The sequence below is a fragment of the Acomys russatus genome, chromosome 10 (genome assembly GCF_903995435.1).
Source record: "Acomys russatus chromosome 10, mAcoRus1.1, whole genome shotgun sequence".
Classification (NCBI taxonomy): domain Eukaryota; kingdom Metazoa; phylum Chordata; class Mammalia; order Rodentia; family Muridae; genus Acomys; species Acomys russatus.
Genome location: NC_067146.1, coordinates 7,440,574 through 7,453,304, shown reverse-complemented (window position 1 = coordinate 7,453,304; position 12,731 = coordinate 7,440,574).

The following is a 12,731-nucleotide window of genomic DNA, read 5'->3' as shown; positions in this document are numbered from 1 at the left end:
AGAGAGAGAGGAGAAGATTAAACTTTTTCCCACATTCAAGTTATATGAACCCTGTCATTGGTGACTCCATATGAGGTTACAATCTACAGCACAGGAATCTGGGACCTGGGGTGGTATGTGTGGCCAGTGCTGTGGGTTCTAGTAGCTGTTTTCATATTCCCAAAACATTCTAATATTCTTTAGTAGAGGATGCAAGATTTTTACATTTCTTCTCCAATCAGAAAGATACTTGGTGGTACAGCAACTGGATACTCTCTTCTCATATTAGTTTCGCAGATTCAGCCAAACCCATTGCTGATGCTCCTGCCACACAGAGGAAGAGACAGATCCCCCACCTCCTGAGAGAACCGTTGTAACAAAACCAGCACAGATGCCACAGGGCACTCCTGACTGTTGGCTCTGACCATCAACTTGCACTGTGTGCAGCACACAGCCATGCAAGCAAACACTTACAGGAAGCCTAGGAAGGCGGTGAAAGATGTGGTCGACGCCTACAATCACTCAGCTTTACAGAGCGGCAAGTATGAGAGTATGGGTGGAGCGCATCCAGGCAGTCGAAAGCCATAGAGTAGAATGGAGTTTGGGGAGTAAGTTTTGTCTGGCTAAGGCTTGCAGACCTGCAGGTCCCGCTGCCCCACAGCTGTTTGACCAATCCTTAGAGTAATCTCTCTTCCCTCCCTGCCTCCCCACCCCACAGTGACCCCACTGAAAAGTCACCATCCGAAGATTCCTGACTGATGTAAGAATGGTCCTCGGCAGGGAGGAAGCAACAAAGACACAGTGATTCCACCCTAGTTATGTAGCATCCAGAAGGGTCTATGGGAGAGAGCAGGGGCACAGAGGGATGCTGGGCTTGAAGATGACAGTGGGGACATCATTCCACATGGCTCTGAAGACAAGGGGTAGCCCAACATCCTGTTACATCGCTGTGCTTAGGGGCTCCTGACACATTCTGCTCCAGGAAGTCATAGCTTGGGACTGAAGAGGATGAAGGCAGGCCTAGGGCAATGAGGGAGGGGCTGGCCAGAGTGGTGCACGATGCTTAGAGCATGGCAGGCTGTGCTTCTCTGGGGACATTCCTGTCATGCTGGCCTATTCTGGGCTTGCAGAATGACTGGAGGTCACTAAGCAATTCTTTTTTATTCCACTGTACATCGAAGGATAGCCAAAGCTACGCAAAGAAACCCTGTCTCGAAAAAACAACAATAACAACAACAACAACAACAAAAACCCCTAGTTACAGCAATTTCAGGAGTCCCTCCCAGTCACTGAAGACCCAGGAGTTCCTTGACCTCCTTTATCTTAGAAGTTAGATCTAGCCAGCATGATGGGGCATGCCTGTAATCCCAGCACTTGAGAGACAGAGGCAGGCGAATCTCTGTGAATCAGAGGCCAGCCTGGTCTATAAAGTGAGTCCAGGACAGCCAAGGCTGCACAGAGAAGAGGAGGAGGAGGAGGAGGACGACGACAATGATGATGACGAGAGAAAGAAAGGAAGGAAGGAAGAAAGAAAGAAAGATCCCCCAAGATGGAAGGTCTGAGCCGGGCGTGGTGGCGCACGCCTTTAATCCCAGCACTAGGGAGGCAGAGGCCGGCGGATCGCTGTGAGTTCAAGGCCAGCCTGGTCTACAAAGTGAGTCCAGGGTGGCCAAGGCTACACAGAGAAACCCTGTCTCGAAAAACCACCCCAAAAAAGGAAGGTCTGTGAACATTGTCCCCCATTTCCCAACTGTTTACTTCTGTGGAAGCTAATATGACTTAGTGCATAGGCCAAAAGTTGGTAATGTCCCTAATTTAAATTTGTTTCATCCTTAGCCTCAATCTGATGGCAGGAGAGGAGGCCTCTGGGAAGGAACTAAGTTTAAATGAAGTTATGCAGATGAGGCCCCCAAGAGAAGATCGGTATCTGTATGAGGAAAAGAAACAAGATGAGAGCTTTTTCCACCATGTGGGGACCCAGCACAAAGACTGCCACCTGGAAGCCAGAATATGGTTCTCACTAGAGCGGAACCATGCATACAGCCCGATCTCAGGCGTCCAACGCAGCACCATGAGAAAAACATAGCTCTGTTGGGTGAACAGAGTGTTCAGGAGGGAAAAAAAAAATGGCACACAGGGGTAAAAATTCTATCACTGACTGATTGGCTGGTTAGAACTTCCTGGTGGTTGCGGCTGGGGAGATGGCTCTGGCTGCCCAGAATTGAAGGCCTGATCCCTGGTGGAAGGGAAGAAGTGACCCCACGGTGCTGTTCTCTGATGCTTACACATATTGCCCAGTCAACAACAACAACAATAAAACAATGTAAAAACCAGCATCTTCCTGAGGTGGAGAGTGGGTGGGCAGCACTGTGCTCAAATAGACATGGTCTTGGGCTGTCTTAAGATCACCTAGTAGCCCTTCAGTGCTCCCCTCTGCCTCTCCCATGACATCCTTGTGACTGTCAGGTAAAACTTCAGGAACTGTATTAATTTATCCCAGTGCCAGTTGTCACCGATCCAAAGGCCAAAAAAGGTCATCAAACAGGCTCAGAGGCCTACAGCAGAGATACCCTCATCTTTCTGCACCCTGACTACACGGTGTTTCCACTGGTGTTTTTGAAAACACCTTGACTTAGTTCAAGGCCAGCTTAGTCTATAAAGTGAGTTCAGGATAGTCAAAGCTACACAGAAAAACCCTATCTCAAAAAACAGACAGAAGAAGAAGAAGAAGAAGAAGAAGAAGAAGAAGAAGAAGAAGAAGAAGAAGAAGAAGAAGAAGAAGAAGAAGAAAGAAGAAGAAGAAGAAGAAGAAGAAGAAGAAGAAGAAGAAGAAGAAGAAGAAGAAGAAGAAGAAGAAGAAAACACCTTGCCTTATAACTGTCTTCTGTTGTGTAACAAGAAAAACTACATGAAACCACTTCCACATTGAAGTGTTATTCTGAGCAATCCAAATCTACATTCCTGGGCAACAGGTGATGGACCGGTTGGCTCCAGAACAGATTCTCTTTCTCCCTTTAAGGTCTACACTGGCAGGGGTTTAATCACTCTTTCCTGCAGCAGCCGGAGCAGACCACGACACCTCCCAAACCAGACCCAACAGGAAACAACTGAGCCACTTCAGCTCTTGCTACTTGAAGGGACTCCAGGCATCCTGAGCGTGGCAAGCATGGCTCTGGCAGGCCGTGCCCTTCTCCCCTTCCCTCTGCCTTCCTAAAAACCATTAGATTCCATTCCTAAAGCTAGGCCCCAAGCTCTGTTCTCCTATTCCCGGTCACTTGCTTCTCCTGAGGCTGATGACCAAGGTCCTGCTATCAAAGTATTGAAGTCCAGCAAATCAAAAGCCCCCTTTGGTTCACCTTATTAACATTCCCAATTAAAATTAAGCACCTCATCCTAACGTGGGGTTTCCCCTTTTATCTAACTGCCATTTTTATATGTGCCACATCCGTCTCCTTTGTATCTGGAAGCAGCCAGTCCTCTGTTATTGCCCCCTTTACTGGGCAAATACCCCTTCCTCCTTTTCCTTGCTCCCTTCCCCTTCTCCCTAACCCTCTATGACCTGTTCTTTGTCTCTTATCTCTGCCCTTTGTCTCTCTGGGGCAAATAAATCTCCATTTGTGCTGAGAACTTGGTCTTGGAGGTCCCCCAATACCAGTCCCTTTCAGTACCTGTTTGCTTTTCTATACAATCGGACTAACACTTATCCTTGCTTTCAGTGGTGTAGGGGAAGTTATGTGTTCATAGATGATATAGCCCATGCACACGTGTCATCATGACTGTTATTTTTACATGGAAGAGGAACAAATCAGGTCATGGGCTGGGCCAGGGCCTGGCCCTGGTGTTCAGACTGCAGCCCCACTTCACCTACAGTGACTCACACAGTAGGCCCAGCGCTTCCTCCTTCCTCACATCCGTCCTGGTGGTTTCTCCTTGTTTCCATCCCAGAGAGAGGAGGTGTTAGGAAATAAAGTACAAGGAAGTATTGGTGATGACAGGAAGGGCAGGCTCCGCCCATCTCAAAGGAGGTGGCAAAGCCTGAGAGAAGACAGGAGAGAGCTGAGGTGCTGGAGGGGCTAGGCTGCTCTTGAAGTAACCTAGAGAGTGACTAAATGTGTCAAATACATCTCTTCCATATTTTGTTGGTACCCACAAGGAATGCAGAAAAATACAAACACTTTGGGCAGCACAGTAGAGCAGAAAACAAAGTTCAGGTGCAGCTACACCATTGGTAAGGACAGTCCCTGATCATCTGACATGTGTGTTATCCTCCAGACCAGAATGTCACGAGTGGCCTCACTATCCTAAGTCCAAGATACACTGCCATGATAAATTGACTAAGAGACCATCATCGTCCCTCCCTCCCTCTGCCAGCCTCTCTTGATTCCCTGTTATTAATATGCCTATCATGTGCAGCTCTGTTAAAAACCTCCAGACCCTGAGGTTCTGACTTCCCAGCATCTCCCTGGGAGGAACCAAGAAGTTGTGATAAGACTCCAGATGATGCTGATGCAGCTGCCTAGGGTCCACCCCGTCTCTGCCTCGGAGTTGAGTGTCTCGGCTCATGAGACAAAAAGGTCCTCTTGAGACTTTGAAAATTCTGAGCCACACTCAGCCACTTGATAAGAAGTTTAAGTAGGTTGAGAAGATGAGAGTACTGAAAACTATCCATGATGAGGAACAGGAGGCCTGGGGCCAGCAAGATGGTACCTGTCGCCAAGCCTGATGACCTAAGTTATCCCTCCAGGACCCACATGGTGAGAGGAAATAATCGGCTCCGGCAAGTGGTCCTCTGACCCATGATGTGTATTGCAACCCTCCTTCCAACAATAAATAAATGTAACTTTTAAATTAAATATAAAAAAAAATGAAGGGGATACTTTGTCAAATCACACTGTCCAAGGAACTATAAGCTCAGTAGCTTGTAGTTGTGACTTTACAGTAGAGTAAGAAATAAAAAGAACTTGGGCTAGAGAGATGGCTCAGAGGTTAAGAGCACCATCTGTTCTTCAGAAGGTCCCGAGTTCAATTCCCAGCAACCACATGGTGGCTCACAACCGCCTGTTATGAGATCTGGTGCCTTCTTGTGGTGGGCAGGCACACGTGTGGGCAGAATACTATATAAATAATAAATAAATCTTGAAAGAAAGAAAGAAAGAAAGAAACAGAACAGAAGGTCACTGGTCCTGGGAGCTAGCAGAACACAAGCAAAGCATCCCAAATGCTTCAGGGACTGTTTCCAAAACTGAAAGTGAAAGTTTAAGTGGGAAGAGAAGTGACTGTTGATACCCAAGCGTCGCCAACAAGAGGAGCAAAGGGTCCTCTGTGGATCTGCTTACTATGACTCAGTGAGTCCCGCCCAGTCAGTGGAAGGCAGACGGCAGCCCAGCCTGACTCTGGCCTGTGCAGAATCTTACAGCAAGAAGGGAAAATTCCCTTGGTCTGAAGGCTTAGAGAGAAATTTTCCATATGAAACAAGTAAAAGAGTAGAGGTGCTCACAAAATATAGAAGAAGGCATACTTCTAAATGACTTTGGAATAGTCTTTTTGAAAATAAAACTCGGGGGCTGGAGAGATGGCTCAGTGGCAAAGAGTGCTCTCTGCTCTTACAGAGGTCCTGAGTTCAATTCCCAGAAACCACATGGTGACTCACAACCATCTTATAATGAGATCTGATGCCCTCTTCTGCAGATAAAGCACGAATATACAACAAATAAATAAATCTTTTTAAAAAATAAAAATAAAACTTTATTGGAAAACAAATGATGGTTTGCACAGATGAAGCATATGCATACAATATGCTCCTTAAGACAAAAATTCAACATTACAAAGCTGCCAGATTTCCAAAGTTAATCTATTGATGTAACGCAGATGTTACCAAAAACCCAAGATGTTTTATTTTACTCGGTAAAATTCTTTGGAGATTAACCTGGAATTACAGATTGAATAACAAAATACCCAACCCCCCTCAAAAAAAAGTGTGCAATCAAGTTATTAATTTTAAAACATTGAGGTACAAGACAGAGAGATGGCTCAGTCCTTAAGACTGTTTGCTGTGTGCATGTGAGGATAGCAATCTGGATTCCCGCAGGCATGTAAATAATTTGGATTGTCCCCACACACACCTATAACTCCTGTAGTGAGGGGAGCAGAGACAGGAAATTTGGTAAGATTTGCTGGTGCCTGCCTCCATAGGTGAACTCATGTGCTCTCCAGGTTCAATCTCCCTGCCTCCAAGGGACAAGGCAGATTCATAGAGGAGGCCACCTAGCACCTCCCTCTGGCTTCTGGTGGAATCAAGTGTGGTCAAGGAAACCCATGTGCATACACCACACAGACAGACAGACAGATAGACACACACACACACACACACACACACACACACACACACACACACACACACACACGATTATCCAGTTTCTTCTGAAATTAAAGCCTTCTGTCTTGGAGGGAAACTTAAAAAAAATTGCAGGGAAGTAAAACATGAAACACTTCAAGAAAATTCATTTAGACAGGAAGTACACAACTCAAAATAGCTTCAGGAAATCCCTGAAACTGACCAGATCCACTAGGACCCTCCCTTCACAGTCAAGTATAAATAGTAAGGATGGCTGGGAGTCACGCTCAGACCAGTCAAGCTTCTGGAAGAGACCTACAGAGCTGCTTGAAGCGGCTCAGACCAAGTGAGCCACCCGGAAAGACCCTCTCCACGCGGCTGAGCTGCCGGCAGACTGTGCAGTAGTGGGCTCCAGGTTCCCAGCTTTGTGAGCTTTCCCCACCATTGCTGTGGTGCGCCGTGGTGATGCAGCTGTCTCTGAGTAATTTCTGTTCCTGTGAGTAACCTTCACCTATATACCTGTAAGGGACCCCAATAAAACATCCATTCACCAAGTTGGACTTTGAGTGTGTCCATGCTTTGGTCTGTTGTCAGTTCCCTATCAGGAATGAGTGGACATTTGTTCATAATATTTTACACACACACACACACACACACACACACAAACACACACACACACAGTCGGATTCTAGTTGAAGACAGAATTATTGTCTATGGAGAGAATTCCTAGGATACATAAGAATTTAAGGGCTAGGAAGATAGGGAGGTACCTGCTGCCAACCTGATTGCCCAAGTTGGATCCCTGGATAGAAAGAATTGACTACCCCACAGTGTCCTCTTGATGTCTGCGCATCCGCTATGGCAGCTCTCCATGCCCCACTAAATAAGTAAATAACATGTAATTTTAAAAACTAGCATAAATAGGCCGGGTGTGGTGGTACACGTCTTTTCCCAGTACTTGGGAGGCAGAGGTAGGTGGATCTCTGTGAGTTCAAGGCCAGCCTGGTCTAAAAAGGGAATCCAGCATATCAAACAATATGTTTATTTTAAAAACTAGGAAGATTATGTTTTAAAATGTAAGGTGTGGGTGAACCTGTCTAGTACTATCTTGAATGGTATGTTTTTTATTTTATTTTTATCCAATACATAGGATATGTATTGGCAAGCAGAAAACATAAAAAATGTATTTATTTTAAAGAAATGAAACAAAATGTATTTCATCATTACAACAAAAAAGAACTTAGTCTAAAGTGCACAAAACCTTGTTCTCTGTGAGAAATGAATAATTATTCAATAAATAAAGCTGAGAAAATTGGTGCTTAGGGTAAAAGTGATTATTTTTAACTCTGGAAACAAAATCTTTAGTGTACAAAAGTCTGTTTAAAATTAAAGATACATAAAATATTTATGATAATTAATAAAGACAAAAGTGTAATAATCTTAATATATATTTAGATAATATATGTCAATTGAATTTCTGGTTTAAAAAAAGGAAAACATTGATTTATGAATAAAATTTCCCCCTCTTGAGAGGGGCATAAGTCCCAAGCATAAAGAGAGTAGAATAGGAAACAATTGCACTAAATTTTGGTAACTGAAAAGCAGATGGTGAGCATTGACATGTCTGCCAGCCCCTGGGAAATAGGTCGCACACAGGAACACGCAAGTGGCAGTGTTCTGAGAGGCGCCTCAATGGGGATAAACACGGAGCTGTGACAAAAGCACCAGCGGGTGTCTCGGCAGGGGACTTGAGGTCTGTTGTCTGGAAAGAGCAAAGCACAGGGTCTCCGGGCAGGAAGACAGCGTGCAGAGCTGCATGTGGGGGATGGAGGGGGGACCATCTCGACACAGGCCCTCCCGTCAGTGCCAGTGCGTATACTAAAACCTCCAGCTCATAATCTTCTGGCCGGCTCCTGTCCCTCCAGGCACGAGACTGAGATCTTCTGGCTATTACAGCAGCATGGCATGGGAAGGGGAGAGATGCTGAGAATCAGACTTCCCCAACCCCACTGCGGCGCCTACAACCAAGGGCAGCTTGAACTGTGGCCCCTGCAGTCGGGTGCCTGCATGTTGGGCTATCCTGAAGGCGAAAGACCCACTTCAGGCTCAGAACTTCTGGTCAGCCTCTTAGAACAGTAGTTCTGAATATCAGCTGATAGAAAATTAGCTTTTAAAAACTTTAAAAACATTACTCCTCAGGGGTTCAAAGTCACTCTTGGCTTTCTAAAAAAAAATTTCACTTATTATTTAGCTAAGATTCTGGCCACATGAGGGCCTGCTCTCACAAAAAAAAGGCATCAGGTCTCATTACGGATGGTAGTGAGCCACCATGTGGTTGCTGGGAATTGAACTTAGGATCTTTGGAAAAGCAGACTGTGCTCTTAACCTCTGAGTCATCTCTTTAGCCCCACCCCCATCCTTGGCTTTTTAACAAGTTCCTTTCTTTAAAAAAGAAAAAGAAAAAAAAAAAAAAATCCCACTTACACCCTAAAAGACTTTTCACTCATAAATCAAAATTCAGACATCAAATATAGCTCTTGAAACAATATTGCAAAAATGAACTTAGTAGACGATTTTAAAAATAAAATTGTAACTTCTTCCCTCCAAATAACAAAAATAAATAGGCATATAAAGAAGAAATAAAAGATAAAGAAAGTTAGAGTATTAGTCCATGGAAATCCAATATCTGAATAATAAAAGTTTCAGAAAGAAATTCATGGTCACTAAAAAGCCAGTATTTATATGTAGAAGCATATTATTTAATATAAAGTACAATGTATGAAAATAAACTTGAACTGTGAATTCTAAATAGAAATTAACAGGACTAAAGTTGTAAAACAAAGGCACAAAAGCTACAGAATCTCAGAGTTGAAGGTCGTTCCAGATTCCAAGGGTGGGAGTGGAGGCGTGTTAACAAACACCCTGGGATTCTTAAAAATCATGTGGCATGCTAGAAGATGATGTAATATTTTCAAAAGTCTGAAAGAAAATTACTTCTCACCAAAATTTCTATGCCCAGCCAAAGTATCAATTGAGAGTGAGACTAAAACCACAGTCGTTTTACACAGTTTACTTCCCACACGTTATATCATGAATTGTGTATCAGAAGAAGAAGAAAGGGGCTGGAGAGATGGCTTAGAGGTTAAGAGCACTGACTGTTCTTCCAGAGGTCCTGAGTTCAATTCCCAGCAACCACATGGTGGCTCACAAACCATCTATAATGTGATCGGATACCCTCTTCAGGCCCGTAGATGTACACACAGACAGAGTACTGTATACATAAAAATAAATAAATAAATATTTAAAAGAAGGAGAAGGAAACATGGAAACAAGACCCAACAGAAACCTGACATAAAGTGGATTTCCTGACGAGGGTGAGGGGGCATTTCAGGACGACAAAGGAGCACCAAGAATAGACAGAAAGTTCCAGAAGGGCTGAGAAGAATCAAACTGATAGACTATGTAATGTAAATAAATGGGAGTCTTAGGAAGAGATTTAGACAATAAGCTAAGTGTTTAGAATTTACTAGAAATAAGTACATAGTAAGTTAAGTATGTTAAAAACTAAAGGCTGGGCAGGGAATTCACCATGTGAGCCAGCTCCAAGTATCATTACAGTGCAAACACTGGACTGATCTCTGCTGGGCAGGTTTTGTGCCTTGGTTTTATAACTTTAGTCCTGTTATTTTCTATTTAGAAGTCATGGTTCAAGGTGGGAGCATGGAAAGTAAGCTTGTGTACGGTAGGGTAAGGGATTGAGAAGGGAAATCAAGGCAGAAATAGTCGGATTGGCACACCATCAGCAATGCCTAAAGTGGAAGTACATCACTTAGAGACCTGAGGCAAATACTAAGCAAGCAGCTAGGAAGAGTGAGCGTGTCTCCATGTGCCTAGAACAGAAGAGGAAAATCCTCCACATGGGAGGGGAACCCTGCTTGTCTTCTGTGAGCCAGCTGCAGCCAGCCATGGTGATACACCAATAATCCCCACACTAAGCAGTCTGGGGCAGGAGGACTGTGGCTCCAGGCCAGCCTGGGCAACATAGAGCGGCGTTTTGTTTTGTTTTTTAATAAAACAAACATAAACCATCGCTTGTCACTATCCTAAGTGTATCCCCACCACTCCATGTTGGCGACGGGTTTTGCTCCGCCATCCTGCCCTGTGTCTCTTCTGCTCTGTTCTAAAGACAAGGATGCTTGGCCTTGTTCCTCCTCTGCTGATGAGCTTTTACGATGCTCATAAGAGACAGGGGTGAACAGCACATGCGGTCACAAAAGAATCTCAGGCCAGAGCCTCAAACATAGCTCCCAGCCTCCACAGACACTGAAGAAACAGCCATTGGTCATCTGCTTTCAAGTATAGGTGAGAGAGTGCAGGCACTCGTAACACGCTCTGATGCTAGGCTCTAAAAATGTGAATAGTCTGTCCATCAGCTACGTCTCCGCAGGGCAGGGGTGGGAGATGACTGCCTCTGATGGGAACTAAGGTGGCAGCGATTTGATCACTTCCCCTTGGCAGGCACACAGAGGAGGCTATCCTGATGAGACCTGATAGGCTGTGGTCAGAGGGTGGGGGAGGAGGGCCCCCCCCCCCCCCGATGTCAGAGGTCTAGGGCAGGGGAATGGGGCAGAAGAGGGAGGGAGGGTAGGAACAGGAAGCTAACAATTGGGATGTAATACGAACAAATTATAATACATTAAAAAAATTAACAAGTTTTAAAAATGTGAATGGGGAGGCAGAGGCAGGCGGATCGCTGTGAGTTTGAGGCCAGCCTGGAGTACAAAATGAGTCCAGAGCAGCCAAGGCTACACAGAGAAACCCTGTCTTAAAAAAATAAATTAAATTAAATTTAAAAAAAAAAAAAAAAAAAACCAAAAGTGCAAATGGAAAATAAATAAATAAATAAATAAATAAATAGAAAAGAAAACAGAAAAACATATGCCTTAAATCCTAGCACTCAGGAGGCAGAGGAGGCAGGCGACTCTCTATGACTTCAAGGTTAGCCTGGCCTACAGATCTAGTTCTAGGATAGCCAGAGCTACACAGTGAAACCCTATCTCAAAAACCCCCCACAAATCCACAAATCTAAAAGTCAAAAGAAAACAAAAGCAAATGCTTATCATCTTTCCTGGTCATAAAGTAGTGCATGTACTCTGAAGGCAAGTAGATGTATAGTCACATTGAATAAATAACCTTTTCTGGGTTTTTTTTTTTCTTCCCAGTTTTATTTGTCTGTTTAATTGGCCTCCTGAGGATGGGTGGCAGAGCCTCGGTTGTTGGGGAGGTTGGGGAGGGGGTGCTGTCAGGGTCCAGGTTCTGAAAGTGTGAGGTCTAAAGCACCCAGGCTCAGAATTGTTTGTCCCTTGGCGATAGGCCAAGACAAAACCAAGACAGACAGACAAAACCAAAACCTGGAGAGATGGCTCAGCAGTTAAGAGCACTGGCTGCTCTTCCAGAGGACGAGGGTTCAATTCCCAGCACCTACATGGCAGCTCACAACTATCTGTAACTCCAGTTCCAGGAGATCTGCGTCTTCAGACATACATGCAGGCAAAACATCAATGCACATAAGATAAAAATAAATAAATCTTTAAATTAAAAAAAAAAAAAGGAAGATGGTGAGATTGCCTGAAACCACTTCAGAAGAAATCCCCCAGTTTAAATTATAATTAGTGCCAGAGAGAGAGAAGCTACACACAACCAACCTCTTATTTCCTCAGAGATTGCCCTACACTCAGTGTCCCGTATGATGAAGGGTTTTGTCTCATTTTATAACCTGAGTGGGTTTCAGAAGTGAGCAGTTAAGTCAGGACATATACAGGAGAGCCCCTGAGCTGTGCCACAGAAGCCGGAAAAACTAGAGAGGGTTTCAGCAGCCAGCCCTGGGCCAGGAAAGGCCTTCCTAGCTCTCCAGCCAGGTGCTGGGATAGATATCTGCTCTTGGAATTCTCTTGCCATTGCGTAACAAGGTTTGACTTGTTTTTCAGAAATCTTACTGCAACACCAGCATTTGTGTAGGAAAACACTGCGTTATCTACTGACCAGCAGATTAGCCAAACCTACTTGGCCTTTGATTCATTCCTAAACTCATTAATTACCACAATCTGTCATTCTGGGGCAGTTACTCATCAGGCCCTGACGGGAAGCCCATTTCTGTCCACTCCCTCATAGCCTAGTGATGTCATCATGATCTGCTTTGTGACTTCATGTCCTAGGGTGCAAATTCCTTGAGCCCTGACTCCTGCGTGTGAGGCTTAAAGAACACCCAGAAGGCTAGGGGGGTAGGGAGGGAGGAGACACTGACAACGTGGCCATGTGAGAGAGACACTGACTCACAGCCATGACAACGTGGCCGTGGCATCATGACTTCATGGCTGTAGTCACCAGTGCAAGGTCTTCACAAAAGCATCCAGCCACG